Genomic DNA, 15,247 nt, shown 5'->3' on the forward strand with positions numbered 1-15,247 from the left:
CAGATCGATTATCGATATTTCCCCATTTGAAGCTATGGTGAAGAATCGATTATTAAGGTGTTCGTTGCCAACACCCTGTTTATCGATCTTTTTCCATAGGTTCAAATGTCAGATCAATCGAAACATCGCAAAGCACGCCACGCCACTGATGCTGCCGTGCTGAGGAAAAACGCCGTATGAGCCCTCAGGCGTTGTCAAAGGAAATTTGGCACATCACTAGTTTTCAAGAAAATTTGTAAATATTTTTCTTCCCTTTTTCCTCGGATAATTTTGTTTGTAATTTGATCTAAAAAGTCTGAAATTTCGAGGAAATGCAGAACATGATAAACACTAATTCCTTCCAGTTTCGAGTAAAATTTTGGCAACAGTGTAAATGGTCGAAAATAGTTCTGAAGGGATGAAAACACTCTTGTACATTATTTTATTACAATTTATGAGATATATTAGCCTCCTCGGCTTCGGAGGGCCTGTTTTGAGGTTGATTAAAAACTGTCAAATGCTATCATTTTGCTGCGTGCAATGCCTCCAAACTAACTGCGCCGTGACCCACCCTCCCCCGATCTCTGGGTCAAAAGTGGAATTTTCTCATTCAAAATAGGCCTCTGGACGACTTCTCAAGAGATGGTCAGGTTTGAAATCATTTTGGCGCATTTTACGACCGAAAAACGTAGTTCCGCGAATCGGCCTATTTTCTCCCCATTTAAACCAATGTAATTGCTCCCAAAATTTTCATCGCTTTGGGGGAAAGTGTAGACTTCAGCTATGGTGCTGAAACTTCAGAATTGTCTTTTGGGGACCAAAAGGAATGGGAAAAAGCCCGGGGAGCAAGGTTTTGAGATGGTTGCCTAAAAACGACTACTTCCTTTATTCTTATTCCTTTCTCATTCTATAACTTCTTCCATCTACATCTTTCTTCTTCTTCTCCTTCTTCTTCTTCGATCAAATGCGTGAAATTTTGCTCCGAGAAATGAGGCCCGAGGTAATTTCCCCGAAAACGATTAGGATTCCATGCATGCCGTTGTTGGAGCCGGCTGGTCGGAACTACGTCATCGCTGCGGGGACCTTGATGCAGATCTTTTTTTCCTGATTCGAGGGTTGAGGTTGCGAGGCGAGAGGGTGCCGCGCCCTTGAGGCGAACAGCTGGAGATGAAGCCCTGACGCGGACGACGCGGACGACGCGGACTTGGCTTTAGATTCACTGACTCCGGCTCCGACTCCGCGGCGGTGCGCCCTTCATCCCTCTCCCATGGCCAACCACCCCCTCCCCTCTCGCCGACCGGACGTCTTGATGAATTCCCTCCGACCGCACCGCGCCGCGCCGCGCCGCGCCGTCCGCTGGATGCGTCGCGACGCCGAGCTTCGTCGGGCCACCCGGAAATTCGCTCGCTTATTACCTCTGCGCCTTCAATATATTGATTATACTACGTCCCCACGAGCCTGACAATAGTACGCCTGTGCAAGTGTACACTGACGAACATATGCAACAGAGATCATATATTTTAGAGGCTCCGCACTGACAATCTAAGCGCTGTAATTTTATGAGGCACAAGATAGATTTGGAGGTCAAAACGATATATTTGGACGTATTTCTTTCAAACGGAACTTTGTGCATTATGGCGTAAGCCCTGTTATGCATGTATTCTTATGGGTCTCAGGGCTCATTTCTGAATGCACATAGTTCTGTTTGGTAGAAATACGTCCATTTCGTCTGCTAATGATGGTTGACGAGCAACAGTTTGAGCGTAAATCACGCAAAATGATGATTGATGCATGTCAGGATGAGCACTCTGCTGCGGGCTGATTATGGAAATTCATAGACAAAGCTATCGACAAAAAAAGACATAGGGAGCATTCAGCGATCCTATTGGTTGAAACGGGTGGTAAGGTGGTTTCTGTAGACTATGGTAGGAAATTATGGACTAACTAAAGTGTCCTTTGTCAGTTGCCGTTAGTTAGTCCATTACTTACCTCCTTTGTCAATCGCAACCGCCTGCTTCCACCAATAGGATCCCTCTATAATATCCCTTTTGTCTTCTTTGTCCATTGCTTTGTCTATCAATTTCAATAATCGGCCCGCTGAAGGAATGGGTCAGTTTCGCTGGTCTCAGAATCCTGTTTTGATGCTAGATTCTTGTATAGCAGTTAAAATTAATACGATCTGTCCAAACAGCAACTCTCTACTTTCAATATTAACTAGGATATCGCGCTTTGAAAATCGCATTTAATGACGTCATCCACCGCGGTAAAGATACCCTTGGTTTCTTCTGCCTTGCTTTCATCCAGCGTTTAACGTTGAGTAACCAGTAAAAATGTGTCTCCCTGAAAAATGAAATCAGGGTGGAAGAAACCAAGGGTGTCACTTCCGCAGTGGATGATGTCATATAAACGGAATTTTTCGAAGCTTGATATCTCGGTTAATAGTGAACGTAGAAAGTTGCTGTATGGACGGATCTTCTGCTTTGTGGCTAATCTGCAAGAATCAAGCATCAAAACACGATTCTGTGACCAGCGCAACTGACCCATCATGGAAAAGTTGGCTATAGGTGCTAAACTAATTGCTCAGCTCTGCAATGGTCATGAGTCATCATTAAACTAACAGCGTCCTTAAAACATGAGTGGAAATCAGGCAAGGATTCGTGTAGTTAGAACGACTAAAAGAAGCCACTCCGTCCCAAGTCGCGTATACAAAACTAATGCAGTTCCATGAGACACACTAGTTTTTTTTGCAAGGTCTCCGGCAGTCACAAATTGAATCTTTGGAAGAAGAAAAGGTGACAAGTTATTTGATCTTTGGTCTTACCGTGTCGTACAAATATTTGCGCGCTACGAAAGTTACCCTTCTTCTCCACACCGCCTACTTCCTTTCTCCTGACAAGACGGGAGCATTTCGCGTGCTCAACAGGAGTCTTCTCCTACTTTTCCGAATCTATCTTCGACGGGGACAATAAAAACGCCATCATAACGCGTGTGTGATATGGACTGTATTTCGCAATTTGGAACAATTGATTCTGGCTCATCTGAAAAAACACCTATGTGCATAGGGAAACCAATGGCACATACGTTGTTTTTAAACCGGGCCAGAATTTAAAGTTCCAAATTGCAAAATGCAGTCCAAATATTCCCACATTTCTGTGGAAATTCATATGTTATCCAAGGAAATTTGGCAACGTCCGAAGGCTCATACAGCGTTCTTCCATGGCAAGTGAAGCGCCAATTTCCACAGGAAATTTTATCGACGTATCGGTGCTAAGGCTAAGGGAAAATGCCGGATGAGAATTCGAATGTTGCTCAATTTCTTCAGACAAAATTTAATTTTACGAAAGCCATACATATGGATTGCATTTTGCAATTCGGAGCTACAATTTCTGGTTCATCCGTAAAAACGCTCATGTGCATAGGAAAACTAATGGTGCATACGTTGTTTTTAAACTTAGACAGAAATTTTAGTTCCTGATTGGAAAATACAGTCCATATGTTTCCTTGAGATTTTCAGGCACTATAGAAAATATCACAGATGAACGTGACCACTAGAGGGTCATATCGAAAAAGTTTCAAAATCTTACACTACAATGTAAAATCATAAGATTACCACGTAACGCATGTATCGTGTAAGGGACGAGGAGCTTCAAGGGTTGGGCCGCGAAGCGGTCAGGGGGCGTATCCCCATGCTAAATCATCGGTGTGGGATACACGTGCGTAGTTCACATTATATAATCAGTAAAATTAAACTACTCGCTTTGGAAAAAAAAACAAAATTAACTTAGGGTAATTAGGGATTAAAACCAACCCATACGTTAGGAAATAACCGTAGCTTGGTTTCACATGTATTTACTGCCTGCTCATCCTCTATGAGGTATCTTTCATTTTGTCTAAAGGAAGTTCGTGCACGAGAAAATTTTTCCTAAGTAAAATATACCGAGATCACTTCGGTATTCGATTGGACTCGAATGGACTCTGGTTTTCCAGTCAGCGAGAGGTGTGAATTAACGTGGACAAAAATCGCAATTTTCTAGCTTACGAGTTGAAATTAGAAAGTTCAATAGTGCCCATCGTATGCTACGTAGAATGTTGATAAGGAAACATACATGGCAGTTCTTAACGAAACTCGCACCCTGTCTTTCGGTCGAAATTGTAAGCGGAGACGTTAGGAAAGCCAGAGCGCCTTCACTCCTTGATATATGCAACACGGGCATCCGCGGAGCTTGAATAGTCGCATGCATTGCGCCTTCATTTTTCCAAACGGGGCCATTCTACAGCGCCGCACGGCGCGCCTCCCTAAAATAAGTTGGTAAAGTTTTTGAGCCCAATTCGTCCACTCGGCCCATTCGCTGATTTGGAAGACGAAAATTCACATTAGATAACCATTATCGAAAGTACCGGAATTCATTCGTTCCCCGGACGTCCTGTTATGCGGCAGAAACGCGTCGGAAAAAGATATTCACCTTAGACTAGTCGGTAAAAGTTTTTGATAAATATTGAAAGAATAACAAGTTATTCGCAAAATTCGTCTTTTCGGTACAAATTTGGCATTGCCTGAACGATGATAGGTATTTTTTTCCTTAGTAAGGCAGAGGTATTCTCACGTTTGGCGGGATCGTAAAACGAGTGAAGGAAGTGAATAAGGGTGTAAGGGCGATTCGAAGGGCGCCAACTCGACTATTGATATTATCCCATTTGCACCTATGGTAGAGAATCGATTATTATAGTGTCTGTTGCGAACGCCCTGATAATCGATCTTTTTCTATAGCTTTGAATGGCAGATCAATCGATACATCGCAAAGGCCGCCACGTTACGAGGAATCCACGACTCAGGGGCTTAAAACACTCTTTCGCTTTCGATTAGCTTTATTTTTGCGCACAATCCCCCCCCCCCCCCCCGCCCCGATGGAAAACAAATGTCACCAGGAGTTTATCCTGGGATACAATCCACAGAGGTCATGGAAAGCAGCCGAATACAATGGGAGGTATAAAGAACGGAGCTGATGGACCCGTTTTATTACTCTCCAGCATGTAGCACAATGTGAGTTCGCTTTTTTCGCGCTCTTAATATTGTCGCTTGCGTCAATTTCGCTTCTCGTAAATTTTTTATGCGTTCCCGCCACGGCGTGGCGCGTGAGTTCTATGACTATGACGTCATCCACGTATTCTACTCTTTGAAAATTTCAGTGGTGTCCAATTTCTTCCCGTAAAAGACGATTCTCTGTTATTTTCTTTTGGAATTTGTAGGAAATTTTATACGCAAAAAAAGTTGAGCAAAATAGTCAAATTTATAATGCGAGGTTCCAAAATCTCATCTCCTTTTTTAATTTTTGAGAGAAATCAATCAAAATTTTCCTTACAAATTTAGTGAAAAGAACTTTCATAAAAGCGAGGAAAATTGCAATAGTTTTCGAGTGGGGATGTTGGTTTGTCTCCTTCCAAAAAATTAAAAAAAGGAGATGAGATTTTGAAACACAACAACGCATATGTAACTATCATGCTTAACTCTCTCTCTAACTGAATCAGGATATGTGATAATTAGAAGGAAAAGTATTCATAACTTAGCTTGACAACCATATACTTGTGAAAATTGTTTTTTAAGTTTTGCCGATAAAAATGTGAAAAGAACTTGTACATGTAAAACTGAAGTATATGAGTGAATAATAATCGACGAGGGAACCTAGATTGGAAAGAACTTTAAGCCCAGGTAAATCACATTTTTAAGAGTTTTTTTAAACTGCAGTAACGTAAAATGGGCACGGTATTTTCGGTTTTATTTTCAATGATTTTTTCCACCGATCACTTGGTTATTATAAAAGACAGTCTTGTATAGTGGTCTAAAAAATTTGTTGTTTTGAGAAAAAATGTGGAAACTGTAGTTCATTTCAAAATGAAAGTAACTCGCAAACGGTGCGTATTTTGTGTGTTAAGGCTAGTTTGTGGTTTCAACGATACCGCAGGGTGTCTACTAAAACCGGCTCCAAAAATCAGTACTTTTACAGTACTTTTCTAGGAAATTCCCAAGAAATTCAGTACCTTCTCAATTGAAAAATGCAGCACTCTTTCAGAGCTTCCATTTGATGAAAATCGAATTTTTTTGAAATTTTCGCTCAAATTGAGACAAAAAAAGTAGCAACGTTTCATTGGTGGCTTGAAGATTGGCTGACTGCACAATCGCAATCTTGCCAGCAAATTCTACTCCAAGAATCACAACGTGCACGGAATCCCATACTTTCCAGGCTTTATTAAAAAGCACGTGTGATACGAAGGAAAGAATTCCGGACCTCCTTGCAGAATTTCGGCACTTTTTTAGTACTTCCGGAGCGCCTTCGAAAAATCAGTCTTATTTCCGGACTTTCTGGACTAGTAGACACCCTGGATACACGCAAGCGAAAAACATAGCGATTAACTTTGCCTTCTCGCGCCCTGCGTCTCATGAAACGCTAAGAAGAAATCGATTTCTCTTCGGAAGGATCTCCAGAAGAGAGAAATAAATTTGCAGGGCCTTTAGCCCGGGGGGCGGTGGGTGGGGGGGGGGGGGGGGGAGGGCGGCAGGCGGCAGGCTGTCGTCTGAGTTGAGCAGCGTTCGCTGTGTATTCAATGCTCGCTCATTTATCATTTAAATTCGATTAAATTCAGGCTCATTCGATTAAGCTGTTTGTCGCTCTTGGGCCGCGCCGCGTCAGTCTTTTCATTGCCGCATATTGATTATGCCCCCGGCGAAACCGCTAAGAGTAAATACCTGACAAAACGCCCACGCTCCATGTTTTTGTCCACGCGAGAACTTCGCACCCATGCGTGACGTAGGCGTCTAAAAAAAGCACCCTCTTAAAATTTTGACAGGCCTCTCATTATTATCTCCGCAAAAAGTTGAAAGAGATGGCTCTTCATTTTACGTTGAGTCTGGTTTTGCTTTCGGCATGTGAGTGACAGAGACGGAGCATCCGTTGGTATCTTGGCAATGGTCGGAGCTTTTGCCTGCGGGACTCCAATATTCAACTGGACGTATTTCTGTCAAACGGAACTATACGCATTATGACGTGAGCCTTGTTATGCATGTATGCTTATGGGTCTCAGGGCTCATTTCTTAATGAACATAGTTCCGTTTGATAGAAACACGTCCAACTGTTGTTTTAGCTACGAGGTAGACGTTTAACAATGTGTTGGGTATTCCGTTTTCGCAAACTACCAAAGTTAAGCAAACTTGTTTGCCTACTTATGATATCAAACGCGATATGGCACTAGCACGATATTCCATTTGGTACTCACCCAAAATTTGACGTATTTATGCGAAATGGAACTATGTGAAAGTGGAAAGATGGGGTGCGCTCGTTAGTGCACGGGCCATAACAATGAATGGAACTTTAAAGCGTACATGCGCGAGGAGGCGCGACACGAGCGACGACGACTAGGTCGTCAGTCTTTAGCTCATGAGCCCTGTCCACAACGCTCTTGTGACATGCCCACGGCTCACGAGTTAGCGCTCAGTTCCTTTTGATTGAATCGAAAATCCCGCTTTTCCATTCTCTCAAAAGGAACTATATCCACTGATCACATTGTTTCTTATCCAGCTCACCACGATCACGCCCCATCTTTCCACTTCCACGTAGTTCCTTTTGGCATAATTGCGTCCAATTATGCGAGTTCTTGATCAATTCCAGAGTCTTTTGGAACTTGAGAGAAGATTTACATACAAAATGAAATTCTTGCGTGTGTCAGAAATTTGAGCTTTATGTACTTTTCCTTTACCTAATAAAATTTCGCAAAAAACACGAAGGTGCCTTACCACTGATTGTCTCAATGATCAACTCCCAAGCTCAAAAAAAGCTCACGAAAGTGAGCTCTGCTATGCTGCGTTGAGAGTCGACTTGTACTGCTATATCTGGTCAAACTCTCCATGCGCAGACAGGGAGCAAATACATTAGCAGCGTTGCTATTTTCTTTGAGACTTAAAGACTGGAACCACAACAACCCTGACACTGCATTTGCACCCTATCAGACTATATGCCCAACTTAACAGATTCATCTTAAAAGTACGTCTTTTTTTCAAGGAAGGATCAACGGGGATAATTTGTTGCTTCCAGAGATGCAAAAAATGCCTGTTCTTGTAATCTATGAATCGCGGCAAATCGCAGGTCGTGAGCCAAATTTCATGCCAGAAGATGATTGCTTTTTCAATCTCTCTACTCATTACGTAATATTCACACCAAACTCAAAAACCGATGAGACACACAATGAAAAGACCGGAAATTTCACTTGGAACCGTCAAACTATTTTCTTCAGTGGCGAGACGTGAACGGTCGATTCTCGATATTTCCTCATTTGAGGCTATGGTAAAAAATCTATTATAAAAGTGTTCGCTGCGAACACCCTGTTTATCGATCCTTTTCTAAAGGTTTAAATTGCAGATAAATCGATACATCGCGAAGCACGCCACGCCACTGCACCCTATCTTTGCATGAAGAGTTCGACTTGGAGTCCAAGTCTTCGACTCGCAACGCAGCGTGTAATATCCCTTCCATTACGGCCTGAACTTTGAGAGATTTCTTTGAGCTAGGGAGTTGGTTTCAGAGAAAATCATGGTGGCACCATCGTGTGTCTCACGAAATTTTACGAAAGACCAAATACCAAAATCGCGAATCCCTGGCACATGCAATAACTCCATTGAAGGCCCCATCTTATGGACGTATTTCTATGAAACAGATTTATGTGGAGGTGAGAAATATGGGATAAGCTCGTCAGTTCTCTGGCCGTAAGAGTGAATGGGAATGATAAAGCGCCAGTGACGTCAACGGAGATGGATGCCGTCGTCGGGGCTCCTCGTAGTGGTCTGCAACTCATGAGCCCTGTCCACAACGCTCTCGTGCCGTGCCCGCGGCTCATACATTCCGCATTCGGTTGACACATAGTTCTCTTTGCTCAATTCAAAATTCCGATTTTCCAATTCTTCAAAAGGAATCACGCCCTCTGACCACATTGTTTCTTATAGCTTCTATAGCTTTTTATAGCACACCCCATATTTCTCACCTGCACTTAAATCTGTTTGATACAAATACGTCTTTATTTCTCGCAAAATTCACCTTGACTAGTCGATAAGATCGAAAATCTCACTCGAGGCAGCCTAATTATCCATAATAAGGCGAGTGCATCAGGGCCACATTATTACCCTTACAAGTTCTTCCCAACACAACTGAGACAGCTTCCTTTTAAAAAAAACCACCGGGTACACCCTGGAGATCCCATTATTCTAACGAGAACATCTGAATAAAATTTCCAAGAGATAAGCTCTGAGAGTCCGCGGGGCACCATGAAATTCAAGCCCGTCTCTTCCCTAATTGAGCTACAAAATTCACCGCACACGCGATAAAAACGAGTGTCCGCGCTCTTGAAGGGCGCAGGGTGAAGGAAATTTGAAAATGTTCCATGTCGGGAATTCGGCGTTGTTTTTCGGGAATTTGAATCGGGCCGCGTGAAATTACCGCTTCCGGCCTCGAGCGAAAAGAACCCAAATCCCGAGGAGTTTCCAAGACTCTTGAGCCGCTCCTCAAATAATGCGATGAATTTTCTCACGCGCAAAAATAATTTATTCGGGAAAGCGTCGTTGGGTGGGCGGCGCGGCGGTGGGTTTTATTAGCGCTCTGTACTCGGCTCAGCTGTCAGATTTATTTTAGACTTATCCATTTAAGGCTTTATTTCGATCGAGTTCAATAAAACCTGCTTCTTATTCAAATCTGGCAACGACGGAGTAAGTTGAGTCGAGGGCGCCGGGAAAAAACTCGAGATGCTGCGAGAAGATTTTTAAAGAAGTTAAGGAATTCTCCTCTCTCCGTGTCTCGTAATGCCCTGTTGCCCAACTTAACAGATTCACCTTAGAAGTACGTCTTTTTTTCAATGAAGGATCAACGGGGGAAAATGTGCTGCTTCCAGAGATGCAAAAAATGCCTGATCTTGTGATCTACGACTCGCGGCAAATGTGAGGCAAATCGCAGGTCGTGAGCCAAATTTCATGCCAGATGATTGCTTTTTCAATCTTCTTCCTCATCACTGAAAATTTTACACAAAACTCAAGAACCGATGAGACATACAATGAAAAGTCCGGAAATTTCACTTGGAACCGTCAAACTATTTTCTTCAGTGGCGAGGCGTGAACGATTGATTCTCGATATTTCCTTATTTGAGGCTATGGTAAAAAATCGATTATGAAAGTGTTCGTTGCGAACACCCTGCTATTCGATCCTTTTCCATAGGTTTAAATGACAGATAAATCGATATATCGCAAAGCACGCCACGCCACTGATTTTTTTCTGGTCAGAACACTAATTATTTTCAACCGCACCAATGCTCTTCAAAAATTATTTCCTATACTTGGATTACATTTTGCAATTCGAAACTACAATTACTGACTCAGCTCAGATACAACGTGCGCACCATTAGTTACCCTGTGTACTTGAGTGTTTTTACGGATGAGCCTAAAATTTTAGCTCCTAATTGTAAAAAGAAGTCCCATTGGCTTTTTATACCTCTGAGTCGATCGAGAAAGCACCAATATCCGCCCTCAAGTTCTCAGATATTGAATTTTAAAGAGCACATATGGGCGTATTTATGCTAAACGAAACTATGTGCAAGTGGAAAGATGGGGTGTGCTCGTTAGTGGTCGGGCCTTAAGAATGAATTGGAAATATAAAGCGCCAGTGACGTCAGCGGCAACGACGAGAGAAACGACGATCGGGAAGGCGGTCTCTAACTCATGAGCCCTGTCCACAAGACTTTTGTTACATGTCCACGGCTCACGAGTTAGCGCTCAGTTCCTTTTGATTGAATCGAAAATCCCGCTTTTCCATTTTCTCACAAGGAACAATATCCACTTTTACAGTGTTTCTTATCCACCTTCCACGAGCACACCCCATCCTTCCCCTTGCACATAGTTCCTTTTAGCAAAAAAAAACGTCCATATGGCTTTAAAAAAAAAAATGAAAATGTGATGGTTCACCTCTTGAGTGGTGGAAGAGCGAAAATTTCATTAAAGGGAATACGAGAATAAGTGTTGATCTCCAAATGCACCTTTTGCCTCACTCGATCACATTCCTTAGATTCTTAATGCAGGGTCCCTACAATCGATGGCCAAAGTGCGAAACCACGTATCTCCGTATGCGACGTTGCAGACTTCCTGTTATAGTTTATTTCTCCTTTGGAAAATTATTCAATGCAATTTATTGAAACCTTCCTTGATTTTTCGTCTCTATCGGCAGAATATTCAACGCAGATAGATTTCAAGCTGTAAAAATGGCCTGTCTCCCATCTAGAAAATAGAATAGGAGCGGACATTTTGAAACACCGCATTGAAGATGCGTGGTGCCGCACCTTGATCATGTAAATACCTCATCCGTCCGGGGGTCCGAGCCGGAGCAAAGTTGCCAGATTAAGCGATGAAATGCAGATATTTTACAAGGGTTTAAACGGGGGGAAGTGCTGAAATTTCAGCACTATCTGGCAACTACGCCGGAGCCAGAAGCCCGAAAATCCTTTGACTGAGCTGTCGAAGCTCACTCGGAAGGCACTTAGCTTTGACGACCCGCAACGACTCCCATTACAGCTCATGGCTGAAAACCACCGTTGGTCCGGTTGAATCCAAGCGAAGATACGCGGTTTGGGCATGCGGCGGGGTTCGTCTTGGCCCGGGTCGGTATTAGATGACGACGTCGTTTAGATAGAGTGCCGCGCTACGTGTCCGCAATGGAAAGCGGGAAAGCGGGAAAGCGGGTAGCTTCTCCACCGTCCGATCGGAAAAACCGCGGATCCGGCTTCGGGTTACGCGGGAATTGAGCGGTTTTTGCCCCGCACGGGAGCTCCCCGCTTCGCGCTTGGCCGCCCGTGAGAAATCGTCTCGCCAATCGCTTGGACGCTAATCCGCGGATTTCTCCACCACCGTCCACAGTGGATCGAGTCAATTAGAGAGCTCGCACATGATATTTCTCACTAAAACTCCAAATTTTCATGTTTATTTCGTCACATTTTCAATTCCAGGAGGAGCATGCACTAGGAAATTTCACAAGAAAACCAATGGAGCCACTTTTAGGACCTCAATGTTTTGTATAAACCGAGTTAAAAGTGTTTGAAAGTTTCTAAATTTTGTCCGAGCTCTCCTATTCACTGTGCGGCGACCACACCGCGCAGCCCCTGTTCCTGTCGGTCGGCAAGTCGCCTCTTCCAGTTCAGGGTATCCTCACGGGCTCCACGAAGCAGGAAAACCCGAGAAAAGTCAAGGAAAACCTAGACACGTTGGGGAGTACCTACCTAATCAACCTTGAAAAGCCAGAAAATATCGGCGCATAACCTCGTGATTTTTCTCATCAAGCCAACAGATCGAGGCTCTCAGTCACACTGCCGTGCTGAGCAAGAACGCCGTATGAGCCTTCAGACGTTCTCAAGTTTCCTTCGATAAAAACTGAATTTACTGGGAAAATTATGAATATTTTTTTCCAAAATTTTCAGACAATTTTGTACGTAATTTAATCTGAAAAATCTTAAATTTTCAAGGAAAAATATGCATTAATATCGTCAAAAATACATGTTTTATTGAGGAAAATTTGGCAACTCTCGAAAGTTCATACGGCGTTTTGCCTTGACACGGCAGCCTAGTCGTTCTTTAAACAGCTCATTTCCTCTAGGAAGACTCCATATCGATGGTGAAACTACCAAACCACGTATCTCGATTTGCGACGTCGCGGACTTCCTGTTATTCTTTATTCTTAAAATGAAAAATCACTTGACGTCAATTATTGCCGTGATTATTATTCTTCTTCATGCGAAGATTATTCTATGAAAACTTCAAGGATTGATATCGATTTATTCTCCTTCTAAAAAATAAGATGGGAGCAGAGCTTTTTAAACACCGCAAACGAGATACGTGGTCTGATTAGGGCCGGATTTAGGGGATGGCCACATAGGCCGCGGCCCATGACGGCAAATTTTTCAATTTTTTTAAATGAAGGTATAAAAGAAATCGGATTTAGAAGAAAATTACAAACGAGAATAGGTGACGAAATTTCCTGAGAATATAGTAATTTCTAATGTTTTCGTCTTTCAGTGATAGAAAAGACAGCACTTTTAATTAGTCGAGTTAAGAGAAAAACCAAACATGCAATTTGGCTTAGAGAGAAATGATGACGAGGACTTTCGATGAAAAGAAAAAGCCCTCGGCGCGGCGGTCGGCAAGAAACACTTATTAGCGCCTACAAGACTGCATGAATACTTCACGCGTTGCATCAAACTCAGTGCGGTCGCTATGCGGTCAGCGTGAAACGCATAGCGCCTTCAAGAGCGCATGAATACTTCACGCATTGCGCTAAATACAGTGCGGTCCGCGTGAAACGCAAAGCGCCTACGAGACTGTAGGAATACTTCATGCATTGCGCCAAACACAGTGCGGTGTGCGCGGCGGCGCGGTGACGGAAGTTGAAATCACTAATCCACCCTTATGTTTTACCCGAAGCTTTTTCCCTCTGTAATGAGATATCAGCTTTAAGTTGAACTTTTTACGCACGTTGGCTAAAAAACTCTCACACCCCGACCTTAATGTTTGTTCTTTTATAATTCTTTCGTTCAACTCTTATAAATGGAAGACATTTTCGACACAGAGATAGGTTTACGGAACTTGACTTTCGCGCAAAGTTCCATGAACTTTTGCTAGTAGTGATGACAGGGCTTTCCCAAAATTGTGTGCAACACGAGTAAACGCGGTTTATGCACCCCTCCCCCTCCGGCACGTTTACTTGATGGTTTTTATTGATGTTTCAAAATGAATGAGAAGGGGGCGGAAAAATACAGGGGGCCCATGGGCGGCAAGTAGGTAAATCCGGCCCTGGATCTGATAGTTTCACGTCGATATGTTTTGTATTGTGTTTGAAGGAGGTGTAAGGACGCTGTCGATACGACATCGTGAAAAGGGACATTCTTGGAAACCTGTAGTCTAACTTCACCTGCAGTATGATTATGGATTGGGATCCTTGCAAGGGATTGCAGTGATTTTTCTCGAAAAAAAATACAAAATGCTGAAGTAAATTTACCTGCTAGTTTTATAAATTTTAGGGTACTTAGGTCCTCGCCTGCCTTAAAACTGTCAACATCATAGAACTATTCATTTTGTATTGCGTACCTTTGGCAGTGGCAAATCATCGTCATCCCTCGCTAGGATTCAAATCTAAAGTTTTGTCGCTGGTAATTACTCAAGGTTTGCAAAAATTTTCCTTTTTAGGATGCCATATATGGTCGACGGCGTCCTATTCTGCCGTGTTAAGGAAGAACGCCGTATGAACAATCGAGAGTTGCCAGATTTTCTCCGATAAAATGTTCATTTTTGAGAAAAGTTATGAAGAGTTTTTCTTTAAATTTTCGGGAACTATAGATGAAATTGCGAACAAAATACTATCAAAAATTGGAAGGAAAATATTCATAAGTTTACCAGGAAATTTGTGTTATATCAAAGGGAATTTTTCAAAGCCTGAAGGTTCATACGGCGTTTTTCCTTAGCGCAATGTAAACCATATGGGCTGTTAAAGGAACGACTATGAATGAGACCCTAGATTTTTCGGCTTGATGCGAAAAGGTTCGTGGTCCTTCGACGATATTTTCTGGCTTTTCAAGGTTGATTAGGTACCTCCTAACATTTTTAAAGTATTTTTTGACTTTTCTCGGGGTTTTCCGTTGTCTGCCCCTGAAAATACCCTGGCATCTTTAAACCTCGCTCAATCACAATGTACACCACATGAGGTTTTTATAAAAGGAGGGGCTGTATAAGGAGCGATTATGAATCTAGGACCAATAGACAGGGTAGAAACTCAACTTCCACACGCCTTTTGCCCCTTTTGCCTTATAAGATTTTCGCGCAGAACACGCTGATAGAAAAAAAAGTCCAATATTAACACATGAATGAAAAAGTAATATTCTTGTTGAGAAAGGTTCTACTTATAAAAATCCGAATGTATACAATATCCCGTTTGTTCATCAAATTATTGTACAATTTTCATGGTTTTACTTTTTTTCCAGAACAATTAAAGTAATTCCGTATGATTAATATATACTTTCACTGGTATGTAAAATTGAGCGTGTGAAGATTGAAAAGTAATAAACAGAGAAATTTTCGAATTGATAAGAGTTAAAATTCATAAAAAAATCCGGATCCATGTATTGCAAGTATTTTCTTCATGCATTTGGCGAATCTGAGCGGTGGGTATTGAAATATAGCTGAGCAACATGTCATGTGCTGGTG

General features: G+C 42.5%; 1 protein-coding gene across 3 annotated transcripts in view; it reads left to right on the plus strand.

Annotated features, from left to right (window-relative positions):
• The window catches only part of LOC109033870 (small G protein signaling modulator 2), a 166,506-nt gene that overhangs the window by 37,654 nt on the left and 113,605 nt on the right, over positions 1–15,247 (plus strand). The gene's annotated exons all lie outside the window — the stretch shown is intronic.

Source organism: Bemisia tabaci, chromosome 6 (assembly GCF_918797505.1).
Source record: "Bemisia tabaci chromosome 6, PGI_BMITA_v3".
Lineage (NCBI taxonomy): Eukaryota > Metazoa > Arthropoda > Insecta > Hemiptera > Aleyrodidae > Bemisia > Bemisia tabaci.